The sequence below is a fragment of the Pithys albifrons genome, chromosome 1, assembly GCF_047495875.1.
Source record: "Pithys albifrons albifrons isolate INPA30051 chromosome 1, PitAlb_v1, whole genome shotgun sequence".
Lineage (NCBI taxonomy): Eukaryota > Metazoa > Chordata > Aves > Passeriformes > Thamnophilidae > Pithys > Pithys albifrons.
In genome coordinates, this window is record NC_092458.1 from 35,872,414 (window position 1) to 35,888,343 (window position 15,930).

At 36.7% G+C, this 15,930-nt stretch overlaps 1 protein-coding gene across 1 annotated transcript in view; it reads right to left on the minus strand.

Moving 5' to 3' along the window:
• Nucleotides 1-15,930, minus strand: part of GPC6 (glypican 6) — an 801,791-nt gene that overhangs the window by 352,202 nt on the left and 433,659 nt on the right. The gene's annotated exons all lie outside the window — the stretch shown is intronic.

A 15,930-nucleotide genomic window follows, 5' to 3' on the forward strand; every position in this document is an offset into this window, starting at 1 on the left:
GACAGCCTCGGCCTAGTCCACACTTCAGAGCCCAAATCTAGGCCCACCTAGGTGAACCCATGACACAGAAATAATTTTCACACTAACTAATAAATGCTGAATTAAATGTCATTAGAAATGTATTCGTCATTTAATTAAAAGCAGCTAAATATATGTATCTATGATAAAATCCCAGCAATATCTAGCTTAATAGCTAAAAAATACTATATTGCATATAGATAAAGAATGTAAAGAAGAGTTATTTTCTTTTCTACACTTGGTAAAGAAAGAAAGAAACATCCTCAGGTCAACTGATGAGACCGGAGATGAGAACTGCCTTCTGAAGATGTTTCTCTCTTTTCCTTGGCTACTGAAGAAGCCTATGACAAATATACTCCAAACCTAGGTACCTTAGTTAACCTAAAGCTAGGATAATCTGAAATTCCATTACTTAAAATAGCACACTTTTGCTTAATGAACCAGACTATATGGGCTAACTCAAGGGACCTCCATGTTTCGAGAAATGGGATTCTGCATAAATCTCCATAAAAAGAAATAAGGCAGTAAAGGTCAACTTTCATCTACGATTCTTAATTTCTTAGTTTAGTAAGACTGCTGAGACAATTTTTTTCCTTTGATGAAAAATATACACTAAAATCAACACACAAAGTATAAAACTTAAATAAGAAAAACAGAATGTAATTTTTTTACCTGTTACAGAAACGAAGAGGTAAGAAAGAACTAAATTTGTATAATGACCATCTAGCTCTGAAAGTAAATTTTGGTGCAATGTAAAGTTTTAGTCTCTTGAGTACATGGTTGAAACTCTACTACTGAACATAATATTATCACATTGATGAAAAACTTTTAAAGTACTCTTAAGTCCACTACATTCCATGATTCTATGATTCTATACATCGTGAAATAGGGTGACTGATAAGATGCAGAGATGAGACTACATGATTAAACAGATCCTTCTGCATTGCAATATGACCATGCTAGCGCAGGCTGTTACCTCCAACTACAGCTCCCTTTTGAACCTCATGAACTGGGGGCTGAAATTTTGCAATCTACCATCTCCATATCCTCCTGAGGCAAAAAAGATTTATCTCAAAAGTATATTAATTTATACCTTTCTGACTGTCACAAAGGACAAATCTGAAGCCAATTCTCTCATTAGTTGAACCACACACTTTGAGAGAACATCCATTAAAATATTAAAGTATATCCCAAAAATGGCTGTTCATATTTACTGAGGCAATAAATCCTTTACCAGGTTCATTTAATTCTGTAACAAACAGAAAAACTGAGCAATCTATGAACTCTTAAAAAAGACTTTCCAAACCCCCAAACAACCCAAAGCAAAACAAAAAATGCACCTTAAGAAAATTATGGTGCCAGGGTAAAAAACAAAGCTGTCCTCAAAAAGAACAATACTCAAATGCAAATCTATCTGGATAAATGGAGCATAAGTATTTTGGAAAAAAGAAATACCAAGACAGAACTGTATTAACTAACACATGCATCTGCACAATTTTTTTTTTAATGGGGATATTTGCTTTAAATAATCTGATATTTAGAAAAAGACATTTTTACAAATACTTCAAATTATATCTGTTTTCAGATACTATGAGCAGCAAACACTAGCATTTGAATATTGACAAGAGCAGTTCTTGGATGCTTTATGACTAAACTGTACCAAAGTCTATTTCTGACCCACTTCTTTCACAGTAAAGAAATGGGGAATAGACATTTTCACTTTTTTGCCACTATTATTGTTCTCTGAAGACCTTTGGCAGAAAATCAGGAAATACCTGTGATAGCAATATAAAAAAATAGTTGTATACTGGGGTATAGGTTTCTATGTTGGGAAAAGAGTTAATCAATAGTCATAATGCTGAAAAAAATTCTATAATCAGGCATTTCTCGTCTCAGATGGTACTAACCAACAGCTCTAAGTTTCTTACATATTACATTGTAGTTATGCTATAATGTTGCTAGTTTAGAAGTTATTTTCCCTAATGATTGCTAAGAAAATCAAACTGCAATTCTGTTACAAGTATGCATAAAAGGTGAATTCTATAAACCATCTACTTCCTCTTCTCTTCTGTCATGTCACATGTTCTTTAATTTACAAAGTTTCATTCCATTAATGAATAACCTACATGCACCTGAAGTTACAGATTAAAGAGGACATTTTCCATTTCAATTCAGCAGCAGTCCCACTTTTTAAGTCTGACTTCAGGAAAATGAATTATGAAGCACCATATTTTACATATAATGAAATTAAGGTTGATTCTGTCTAATCTTTATCCATCATCTTCAATATTAGCAAAATCACTGAGATGTTGAATACTTGGATGAATAGGGTAATAAATAAGAAACTATAATTTTGAATTTAATCAGGTTGTTGGGTTTTTTGCGGTGTGTTTTCTTTCTTTTTTTTTTTTTGTTGTTGTTGTGTGGTGTTTGTTTGTTTCTTTTTTAAAGAACTACTATCGATCCACATGTGAGGCAAAAACTAACCTCCTGGGCTCCTAAGAAGTGTGTGAACAATATTCTTGACTTCTCTAATAAATAAATAACAACTTAAAGAGTAATTTAAAAACATGAACTAAAAGTTCATTAAAAAGAAAGTTCACACGTAAAATGCACAGATGTATTTTCTGCAGCTGAGCAAAAAGGAAAGGAAAGACCAGAAGACTTCCATGATAAATGGAAGAACATCTTAGGCAAGAACACCCTAGGTAATTGCCACCTTTGGGTGTAGAGGAAGTTTCATTAAGTCCATGGGATATCCACATTACTAGGTGTTTTTACCCTGGACTAGTTATCAACCGGTCTATGCATTGAATGGCTACTAGTGGCTCTCTCTGTTCCCTCTCCTTTGCTGGAGAGAGACTTTCAGCTCTGGAATAAGATGTGATTTCCCCCTGGAGATGCCTAGTTTTCTGCAAAGATTGTAGGAACAGCATCAGGTCACTCAGTTTTTAACTTAGCTACGAAAAGTGCCTATCCCAGGTGGTATAAATTTCTTGCTATTAAATATCATTCTTGATCTTTACTTCCAAGAACATCTTTCCTCTACTTCTTCCACATTAAATTTTATGCTTCCTAGCAACTTCTCAACTCATATAATATTCTTTGCATTATAAGCCATTAACTTTCCTTGCCAATAAACACATTTATAAGTATTTTCATCTGCTAAAACTTCCATTCTTCTCAAACCCTGTCCATTTGCCACTTTCATATTAAACATAGTACTATATTTGAGTATCTTAAAGCATTTAGGAAACATTTCACTTCTGAAGCTCTTTGGATCATGCTGCAAATACATTTAGGTGAAAAGATAATAGTGAAAAATGGTTCCATTAGAATGCATTTGCTTATTCTTACTGTTTTTAAAGGATGTCAACTCTACAGCAGAAAACACTTGAGTCCTTAGTCACTGATAAAAATAAGCAAGAAAATGTGACTCTCACTAATGCTTCAGCTTTGACCCCAAAAGACAAAACTAAAGCTACAAAAGCTAAATCTACATAGTACAGAAAAACTAAAGTAATTTTCTGTACTTCTTGACTGTGTGTTTTCCTCTGTATTAAAATTGTCTTTGAAGACAGTGGACCAAATAGTGCTTTCTGTGATCTATGTATAAATATATCAACATTTCATCATATACACATGCATATCTATCAGATAGTAACACACAGCCATTACAAGCTCAAATAGCAACATTTGTATGCTATTACCTGCAGTTAGATTGTGAGCCAATAGGCCCATATACACTGCAGTCCACTCTTTCTATTAGTATTCTGAAATATATTTGAATAACCACAAGTCAGGGAACTTCAACAACTATAAATTTGTGCAAAGGAAGACCGCCCAGTTCATCTCTCCTTTAACACACTAGGTTCTCCTACTACTTTAGTTGCTAACCTGGCACTCTGTGAATCTGTGTATATGTGTGTGTGTGCACATGCATGCATGTATGTGAAGACAGGGCAAGAGAATAAAGTGTCAAAATGTATTATCACTTGATTAAACAGTAAGCTCACTCACACTTTATAAATCCAATCTTTCCTTAATAGGTACTTACTCCTCCTACTACAGACCAACACAGAGTCACCAGCAAAAGTATTTTGACTGTAAAAAAAGAAAATAATTCACTACATTTAGTTAACACATTTCTTTCTTCTGCTAAGTGACAGTCTCTTCTATGTCATATCTTAGCAAGCAGTAAGAATATGTTGTGCTTTACACAGCCCACTGTATAGGTTCTACCTCACAACATCAGCACAATTAATGCAATGTATCTGTCAAGTTTTATGAATTTTTATAATTTTTTACATGTATAGAATGATGGAATCCATAGAATTGTTTAGGTTGGAAAAGACCTTTAAGATCATCAAGTCCAGCTATTAACTACTAACTATTAACTGCCAAGTCCACCAGTAAACCATGTCCCTGAGTACCAAATCTACACATGGTGACTCAACCACTTCTGCTGGCGGCCTGTTCCAATGCTTGACAATCCTTTCCATTTCCTAATATCCAGTCTAAACCTCTCCTGGTGAAATGTGAGGACATTTCTTCTCATGCTAATGCTTGTAACTTGGTAAAAGAGACTGACCCCCACCTTACTACAATCTCCTCTCAGATAGTTGTAGAGAAGGATAAGGTCCACCTCTGAACCTCCTTTTCTCCAGGATAAACACATGCAGCTCCCTCAGAGGCTTCTCAAAAGACTTCTGCTCCAGATTCTTCACCATATTTCTTGCCCTTCTCTGGACATGCTCCGGCACCTCAGTGTCTTTCTTGTAGTGAGGGGCCCAAAACTCAACACAGGATTTGAGGTGTGGCCTCTACTTTTGAGTACAGGGGAACAATCACTGCCCTAGTACTGCTGGCCACACTTTTCTGACACATGCCCATATTCAGTTCACTGTTGACCAATCTGGGCTCATAAATGTCCTCAATGCATTGATATTTCCTAAGGGAATGCTCTTGTAGTGCTGAATCTCTGCAGATGGAATAATAAAAGAGAAATGTACTATATATCTGTGTTGTGCCTGTACTAATTCCTGGGTAGCAACCAAATCCTGGCAGCCAGCTGACTCACTGGAGTGAGCAAGAATGCACCAACTCTGTTGGAGAAGCAAATTTTGTTCATACTCTTCATGTCTGTAATCTCTTCTGTTTTTCTATTTGTAATTATTTGCCAAGGGCACAGGAATTGTGAACACCATCCTCCCCAGTTTGGAGCATATCTTTGGTGGCAGATAAGGCTATAAGCTTCAGAAATGGATTAAACTTTTACAGCGTGTTAAACTAAATCACATGTGTGAAATTTCACTGATGATTGTTTTATGTGAATTATACTACAGACACTGATAGTCTACAAATATTTTAGCTATGTTTACTTGTAGTGCTGTTCTTATGCCTTTAAAAGGTCATTGCTTGACTGAAGATATGTTATTCCACCCAAATTTCCTCAGCAATGTTTCCATCACTAAGTTCTTCAGTCTCCCTGTAAAGACCTTTGCCTTGAAAACTTTGTTTTCTATCTGATTTTATATACATCTGAACAATCAGACCCTAATCAAGTTCAGGCTGAAAGTCAATGGTTAAGTGCTTTTTACTGATTCAGTGAAAATGAAAGTATGAGAAGGAAGAGGCACAGGCTGAATCTTAAATAGAGAATAGACATTCACATACAAAAATATGCACTGTACTGATATATGTACAGTCGCAGGCCTTCAGTACTAGTCTAAGTCTGGAAGACATTTCTCTCTGAAGCAGTTTTGGGGAATCAGACTGAAAATAAGGTATGGTCTTAGGCTGCTTTCTTCAGAGTTAGGTGTCTAGGAGGCTGGGGGTGCATGGGAGAAGGGGAAGGGACACAGCTAGGAAAGGTTACTTCAGCAGACCAAAGGGATATTCACAGAATCACAGAATATGCTGAGTTTGAAGGGACCCACAAGGATCATTGAGTCCAACTCTTAACCCTGCACAGGACCATCTCCAGAAGTCACACCACGTGCCCAAGAGTATCATTCAAACACCTCTTGAACTCTGGCAAGGTTGGTGCTGTGACCACTTCCCTAGGGAGCCTGTTCCAGTGCCCAACCACCATCTGGGGAAAGAACTTTTTCCTAATATGCAACCTAAACTTCCCCTGACAACTTTAGGCCATTCCTTTGGGTCCTATCACTGGTAACCACAGAGAAGAGATCAGTGCCTGCCCCTCCTCTTCCCCTCATGAGGAAGTTGAAGACTGCAGTGAGGTCTCCCCTCAACCTCCTCTTCTCCAGGCTCAACAGACCAAGTGACCTCAGCCACTCCTCATATGGCTTCCCTTCAAGGCCCTTCACCATCTTCCTTTCCCTCCTTTGGACACTCTCTAAGAGCTTAATATCTTTCTTATATTGGTGTGCTCAAAACTGCACACATTATTCAAGGTGAGGCTGCATCAATGCAGAGCAGAGTGGGACAATCCCCTCCCTCGAGCGGCTGATGATGCTGTGACTGATGCCCCCAGGACATGGTTGGCCCTCCTGGCTGCTAGGGCACCATATAACATCATACTAAATTCCTAAATGTTCTGAAATCAAAGACCAGAAATCAGACTTGCACAGTATTGAGACAGACCTGAACATCAAAACATCTCTGGAAGTTTAAAAAAAAAAAGTTTCAAGAATGGGGAAGTTGTTCACCCGCTAAACCGCACTGAGGTGTTGGGGAAAGGCACAATCTTGGATGCCAATGGCTGAAGGACGGCAAACCATTACAAAGGGTAAGCAGGCATGTCTTGCATTAAAATCCTCTCTCTATATTCTTAGTTTCTGCTCTTGGCCACATAAAGGTGACAGGTCAGCTAAATCCTCCTGCCTTATTCAAAGCTCCACTTTTTCCAGTTTTGTCTGGTACATTTAATTTTTACTCAAGTACTGAATTGTTCCTAAGGGCTTAAAAGATAAAACAAAAGGATAAGGAAGAAAATAGAAGAAGAGACAGTATTGATAGTCTTAAACATGTTGACTGAATAAAAGTAGAATTTTAATTTCAGAAAAGATTATGGAAAAAACTCAGCAAGCTTGTGTCATAAAAAACTTCATTAAGAAACAGACATTAGAGGATGTGGATAAGTTTAAAATTTTGCAAATGACCGGAATTATTTTCCTGACAATGAAATGCTTCATTTTGTATTCCTATGTTCACATAATATTTTTTTTAGATATATTTTAAGATGCAGAACTTAAGCACACAATGAAGACAATTGTTACTGACCCCTGAATAACTGAGAATTGAACTGGGATCCATGTTGTTGATTTCTGACTTCATTATTTGAAAATCCCAAAGAAGTTTAGCTTTTTCAATGTGTTTCTGATGACTTTGTTGACTGTAACCCTTAAGCAGATATGCATTTAAATTCCAGTTGGTATTCCTGATACTTTTTTAGGTAAATCAGATATTTCCTTGACTGAGTTTTCTGTAGAAACCTGAGGGCCAAATAACCTGCTCGGTTTTTTTGCTTCTGGCTCACCTGAGAAGTAAATTGAATTCCTTCTCTCAAATCATGATTGGAAAACAGTGCTTCCATATGCTGCCTTTGAAACAGGATTAAGACAATCTGTAATTCTAAAAAGTCGGGAAGTTGCAAGATGATATAGATCTCCTTGTACTGCTTAACCTTCAGACTTTTTAATCTTCCTATTTCCATTTGATTCTTCAGAACTGTCTTTCACTCTTCAGTGCTCAACAGCAAAAATGTAAAACTTGCTGTAAGATTAATTACAGAATTTCTAAATCTAGCAGGGTCAGCAAGCTCTTAGGTGAGCTTTGCTTCTTCACTATTATTTTTATTGTGAATTGACTGTGTATCATGACATACATTGTGATACATCTTTTCTTTCTAGGAAAAACTCTAAGAAGTTCTAAGTTTTCTCTAATATAGCTTCTGCAGATGCCATATCAACATCTTTTGTAGGCTGTAAATACAACTGGTGAGAGAACCTTGAAGGTTTTTGTGTAAAATAAGCGTTTCAGAAATTCTAAAGAAAAGCTCCATGCAATTAAATTTTCTAACGTCTCACGACAGCGTTTAATGACATTGTTAAACTAAAATACTTACATTGTTGTTTTAATACATAGGTGGAAGTTTCATGTAAAGCTGAACTAAAGGGTATTTTCTATGCAATACGCATTTACAAAAAAAACACAAACTCAGCAAAAGCACTGTAATCAGAAGATCTCTGCTTATGAATGATACAAAAAATTCTAAAAGTCAGGACTACTTCAGATTTTGAGACGTGAAGTCGCACATGGTAGGAATAAACCAGGCTGGAAGACCTACGTGTAGGTAGGCAAGACTGACTGTCTTACTGAGCAGTATGACTCAGTTTAATTTGGGTTATTAAGTTCAATACAAAGGTAGCTGAATGAAATTTAAGGACCTATGAAATGGAGAGGCCAGGCTGGATTATATTTGACAATTCTAATAGGTAGGACATAAACTGCAGCTTTTGCAGACTTCCTACCATCTTTTCGTTTGCTGGAGCTGCTGTTTCATTTTAGCCCTTTTTGCCTGAGCTGCTCTTCTGGAACATCTGATGTTTCCAGTGCACACAAAGTGGAAAATAGGTCAGTGCACCTGCAGTAAGTCTGGGATATCTGGAAGGCATCTGTTTTATTTTTCTGTGAAATGTCTGCAATTAACTAGATCAGTTTATTTGAGTTTTCTTTCCAGGAAAGAAGGAAAGATACCCTGCACAGCTGAAGAACTTCAATTAAAAGAATACTTCACAGAAAGCATTCCTATGTGTATACAATTCCCTCTAGCATTTGTGCCATAGACACCTCAGAGCTTTGAAACTCCCCTGGTAGGATAATCCCCGGACTTCCCTCTTGAGGAACACCAAGGGACACGAAGAGGAAAAAAGAATGCAGCCCCATTCATGTCATGGTACGATCCCATTCTCAGAAAGATATATTAACACAATGAAAACTCAAACAATGAATGACTGAAAAAAACTTAAAACGATAGACACGGACGCAATCATTAAAGTTGGGCTTGCTCAGCTGAGCTGTTCCTAAACCAACAATTTGAACTAAAGATTAAATTTTACTGAAAAACAGTCTTTTTTAGATCTCCCTCTCTGGCTTTACGAAGACAAATCTTTTCAGCCAATGAAGTTAAAATATACAAGACACATACCTCTTTATTTGTCACACCCTGCAAATCATATTTTCCAGCTTTAAAATACAATTCGTTTAGGCTTTTAATTACTTGACTTGTCACCATGTCATACTCCCTCCCTCACTGCAATAATTACATTCTGAATCACTGTGGCATTCAATATGGGCCTTTATTTATGTCTCTCACGAACTATTGAATGTTTATTTATAAACCATGAAAAGCAGAGTTTGTAAGAATATTGATTCAGCATATTAGAAAAGCAGTGGCATGGCATTCTGTGAGTAGAAGTAATCACAGGCAATTACTAGAGACTGCTTTTCACTACTAATCTTGGGTTTAACCTTATAATTGTATTACTGAATTTATTTCACTTTGCCCATATATCACCAGGTTCCTAATAAGAAGTCTGATATTAACATAATTTAATAATATTCAGGGGATGAATGGTTTCAATTGGTTTAAAAAGGAGATATACAGTCTATACCACACAACGAAAAAAGTATTGTAACAGCCTCTTTTTTATTTTGTAATAAATGATAATTAATATTTAAATGCATTAATGAAATAAGTCCTTAGTGGATTGGTCACAAATCTTTGATGTTTATGTCACTAACAAAATCACTAACTGCTTTTAATGATGCCCCTGAGCCAAGCTTCACTTTACACATGGTATAAAAACTACTTTCGTTGCCAGTAGCATGAATTTGCAAGTGTGAGAGTCAAAGCCAAACTCTCAGCAATTATTCTTGTCCTTATCCCCGTACATGATGAGAAGAAAGTGCTAAAATTAGACAAAACAACCCCACAAACAAATCCCTCAAACAATAAACCAGCCAAACTTAGAGAAAAGGAAAACTAGCAAACAATAACTAAAATCCTTGATCTCTCTAAGTAAAAGTACTCTGCATTCACTTGCTGTTCCTAGTGAGTCAGATTTAGTGCATGAGACAATGAAGATATAACTGCCTGGCTGGGATTGAATCAGAGCTCTGAGCAGCAGTGTGGTAATGAATAGCCAGCTAAAGGCTGTGCTCTTAGACAGAACTGACCGGTTGTGCCTCATTGTCTGGTTTCATTCTGACAAAGCTCACATGTTTTCAATGTGAGAATTGACCCGGGTTAACACATGAAATTGGCACAAGTCAGACTTGAGAAGTTATGCTCATGAAACAGAAAAAAAGTCTTTTTTTTTTTTTTTGTTTTGTTTTCTCCTTTTCTATAGATTTTCAATAAAAGTATATGGAAAGAAAATGTTTCCAGGAAATACTTCCTTTGGTTGAAATGCCAACTTCACAGCATAACACTCATGTTAGAGAACCAGTACAGCCCTTACCAACTAGTACAACATTTTTGACAATTTTACACCCAGTTAGATAGGCAGATTATTTTCTTGAAATGTCTTTAGCTTTAGTCTCAATCTTTTCTTGGGAAATAGCTCTATTTAATGCATGCCAGGTTTGGCCCAGAACACATCCTTATTTAATGAAAAAACTTCCCACTATAATTAGCTCTAAAATTGTTGCAATTGAGCTATTTATATATTTGTGAAAAGCATTTCAGGAATCATATGCTTCTGAAAAGTCACCTAGAACCTTTTCCAGTTAAAAATTTTAATTCCTTTATCTCCCCATGTGTTTTTCTGCTTACATTCTCCACTTTGAACTCAGTGACTGTTCAAAGAGAGTATTATGATTACTGAGAATGCTTTTAGAGTCACAGAGAATAACTTAGCAGTATTTTCTTACAAAGTATTCAGAGCTCAGACATAGTAAAAGATGAACACGAAAAGTATGCATACGTCTTTGCTATCACATTGGTAATCACAACAGCAACTTCAGAAATACTTTTAGTAGTTTCTTCAGTTTAACATTACATACTATATCACAGCTGGCTTGGTGGTTTGTGTTATTTTTTTTTCTTACTTATCTCTTTTATCTGGGAAAAAAGTTAAGAAAAATTGAATAAATTTAGAACCAGTAACAACCTAATATGCTATCTTTTTTAGGGAGAAAAAGGAAAGGATAGCATACTTCCCCCCTACGCACCTCCACCCACACTTCAAAATGGTAACAAGGCAGCAGAGCCAGGTTTTTAGAATCTGAAAAGTTACTGGAAAAATAGGTGATAGAAAATTTTACCAAGTATTTCTGAACCTGTAGTTCAAAAAGTCCATAAACATCTACTATCTACAGCTTAAGAAAGTATGCTAGTTGAGAAGCTCTGCTACTGTGGTGACCTTTAAACTACTGGGCATTGAGGAAAAAATCAACTAAACAGACCTTTGATGTACCCAAAATAGCAGTTATGATGATGTAAATTGAATATTACATATGGAAGCTGCATCAGGGTAAGTTCCGATTGGACAGTATGAAAGGGTTCTTCACCAAGAGGATTGTCATTCACTGGAACAGTCTTGCCAGGGAAGAGCTCATGGAACAAAACCTGTCAGAGTTCAAGTAATGTCTGGATGATGCTTTCAGTCATATTATTTAGTTTATTTAGTTTTAGGCAGTCCTGTAAGTGGCAGGGAGTTGACTTCATGATCTTTATGGGTCCCTTCCTACTTAAGACACTCTAGGATTCTTCTATATTAATTAATAAATAGGTTTAACTTAAGAATTAAATTTCTCACTTTAAGAGATACTATGATTACTTTGCTTATATGCATGTGTAGCTTTCTAAAGCATATATAGAATTCAGCAACCTGGTCTATTCAATATATATATTTCAGTGGAAATATACTGCATTGAGTGGCGATCTAAGCAGAATAGCAACATAGCACTGACAAATATTTAATGCATTAGATAGAAAAATTAAAATATTTTATAATCTCCAAAAATTAAAAACTGTAGTTGGATTTAGAGAGTATAAAAATATGGCATAATAAAACTACAGATAGACAGAAGCAACTATGTCTGCTTACAATTGAAATATGGAATTAGAAAAAAAATTCAAAAATGAGATGTCCTAACCACCCTCCCTTCACATTTATCTAAATGGAACTTATTAAATTATAATCTCACTGACAAGGATATTACAAAATTACAAAACAGTATTGTAAGAGGAAAATGTTTGTGATATGCCTATTTTTAGTGTGCTTGAGTGCATACTTAATTTGGAAAATATGAGAGTTGCAAAAAATACATGGACTGCATTGTTGCCAGACATTACAACCTCTCTGAAAAGAAATCTTTGGAAAGCATGTGTCTCTGACATTAGAGAGGGACCAAATCCTTCTGCATGTGTAAGCCATCAGCTTCTCTACAGAAATGGTCCAGAAGATGATGGGAAAGTAAATTAAAGGCCTGAAGGAGATGTTACCAACTTTCTCACTAGTGAATCTCTTTCTCATGGTGTTTAAGGTGTAGGCTCAAAATTTTTCTATGCCAGTGGCAGTTCACTGAAATAATGGGTCCACAAATAGAAACCAAAAGTTTTTTAAGCTTGTGATGTTGCAGCTAAAAGATGCCCCTCTGTTTCTAACCAGTGCTGACAATGGACAAAGTATTCTGTAAAATAACTGCAACAGTTCCTCTTTTCATTTTTCTCTTTTGTTCATTTTTCTTGACTTACCCAGATGTGGCACCCTTATCACAGAATTTCTCAATATTAGAGTACAATGAGAATCAAACCTGTGCTGAATCTAGACGACTTCCAAAACAGCAACAAAAGATGTTTACCTGCCTGATTTTTGGTTGCAAAGTTATGTGCTAACTCTAAGAAATGGTTGTAGTCTTTTAAAATTAAAGCAAAGGATTTGTCATTTTCTACTGTAGATAAACCAGTGTTGCCGTAGAAGTCTGTAAAAAAGACTCTGAGCCAAGTTTTGTAGGAGATAAGATAATGGGCAGGCACTTTAATGAACAACCCCGCTCATCCAGGAACACATCGACGCGCGCGCCAGCAAGCTCTAAGTTCTATAGCTTTTATAATATAACCTATCCAATCACTACTGTCCACATGTCCAGTTCCACCTCTGTCCCCTCCCAGTTCCCACCCCTGTTGAATTGGGGCTGGGGTCGTTGGGACCCTCTATCTTCATCCACCTCCTCTTCTTCAGCACACAAAGGTCTCTTGGACGCTCTCCAGGGCTTCGGGTCTCACTGCTCCATGTTTATGTTCTCTTCTGATATGCTTTAATCAGGTACCTTGAGAGAGAGACTAAATAGCTGGCAGATCTCAGCTGCCTGTTCTGGAGCAGGGGTAGAGATAGAAGGACTTTGTGCTACAAACTGCTAAATATTAATTCACTAAAATCTACAGCAGTACATCTACTGTGTCTCTAAAATCTACAAAATATGAAAATTGAAAAATTAAAAAACCCCTTTCGGCATCACCAGCATAAAAATCACAGTTACGATATGACTACAAAAGCTTCATTCTCAGAGTAATCACAGCCTTTTCACAGGATAACTATTAATCTTTAACATTTGGTGCCACTTATGGTTCTTCATATCTGTGTCACCAAGCTGCATGTAACGCTAAGTCCCTACAACCAGCAACTGTTTATCATTTGCTGAGGGTAAGAATACAGACACTGAGATTTTAATATCAAAGTCAGTCTTGCAATCAAAGTGTATTCTACATTTAATCAAAAATGTTCATTTTATTAGTCTTCTAATAGGACTACATGATAACAATACTAAAGAAACAACACCAGCAGGTCAAGGGAGGTGCTTCAGCCACTATACTCCGCTCTCAAGAGACCAAACCAGGAGTATTGCATCCAGCTCTGGAATCCTTAGCAGAGGAAAGATATAGGCCTGTTGTACTGGGTCTAGAGGAGGGTCAAAACATGGTCAGAGGGCTATGAAGACAGGCTGAGAGATCTGGGGTTGTTCAGCCTGGAGAAGGGAAGCTCTGGACAGACTTTATTAACAGCCTTCTAGTACTTAAAGGCGGCTCATAAGATAGATGAGGATGGGATTTTTAGAATGGCCTGCTGTGATAGGACAAGGGGAAATACTTCCATTCATGCCCGTCATATCAAACCATGCCTCATTGTGAAGAGCTTTGCTGCATTTCTTTAATGACCTCCCTACAGACACTACCAGCTACTGCTAAGTGCCCTTCAAGCAGCTTCTTCTCTAGCATGAGTAAGCCCCAGTCCCACAGCCTCTCCTCACAGGACAAGTAATCCAGCCCAGATGATGCTGGTGGACTTTACTGAAATTCACTTCAGCTTGTCAATGCCTTTCTTGTATGGGTAGGGCCAAAAACTGAATGCAGCATTCTAGATGCTGTCTAATAGAATTAATAGCACTACATGTATCTTGCATCAACCACTGAACCCTTTAAAGATTATTTTAAGTCTTGCTTTCATGTTAAAAGAAAAAACAAAGGAGTTATTGAGCTATTCTTATCTTCTTCAAGTGACACTACAAAAAGGCCCACTTTATGACTGCACAGCTAGTAGTTCTCATTGTAGGATCATAGGATCATTTAATGATCTTGTTATAAATCCTATTCTTGAAAGGGTTTATGTACCCAAGACCCGGAAGCCAAGATGAAAATTCATGGACGTTTGAGAGAGGAGACACCTTCACATTCTGTACAGTCATGTACATACACAGGGAAACTGACATCTCAGCAGACAATTCAGACCTTAATCTGTGAGGGATTCTCAAACTATACATCTACAGGGAAACACTTGGGAGTAAGAGACTTTGGTTCTAGCTGACTTACCAGGAACACATATTTCACTCACTGATTTATAAGTGCAAAATGACCTTTTTCTCCCATGCAGTCTCTTAGGCATATAATAGGGCTCCCCTTTCATGATATGGAGCCCTTCTCTGGCTCCTTGGCTTCTCAGTTTGTAATTGCAAAATATTACATAATAAAGGTTAAGAAAAGTATAGAAGCCTCATCTTCTTGAGTGCTTGAATTGAAGTCCACTGTACAATGTATTGGCTCTACCTTACCTTCTGGCCATTATTTAAATGAAGCAAATGAGAGAATCCTCTTGAGGGAAAGTATTGGATGGACCAAGCATTGAAATCATTCATGCACATACTTTTCAGAAGTAAGTATTTGAGCATTTCACAGTGGATCTCACCAGATCATTTCAGAATTCAAGGTCCAAATACACTATGAGAACTGTGAAATAATGAGATCACAGAACAAGTACCTAGAGAAAGTCATTCAGGCACATTTGTGGTACCCAGACGTGTTATATTTGTGTGTGTTTTTTTCTTACAAAGCTTTAATTATGTGAAGCCCTCAAGGATTATAATGGTCATAAATATTTGCATAGATAAATAATTAAAACTAAAATAAATGTGAGTCAAAACATCCTTTGGGAAAGCTCAAGCTCCAGAGGTGTCACTATTTGGCTATTTTCTCATCAGAAACATGACTAGACATTTCTAACAGAATCCATCCCAGCTGCATGATGAATGAATGCTGTGAGGGCTGTACTGTCCTAATGAACAGCAGCATAAATTTACTTGAAACATTTAAATTCTGATCATAATCCTCATTTTTTATATATGTAGCCAGTTTTGAATTACAAATGACAATCACTACCATGTTAAACATTGATGTGTGTTGGCATTTCATTGTGTCCTAAGCACAGATAAATGCTTTCCAGTCAGTCACATTGCCTTAATATCACCAGAAGGAATTAAAAACAACTGTTTCCTCTATTTATAAACTTAAAATGGGTGTATCAGTGGACAAAAACAACAAAACCCAACCAAACATACTGCTTCGTATTGAAAAAAAAAAAGCATACAACCAGACTTCCATTGTCT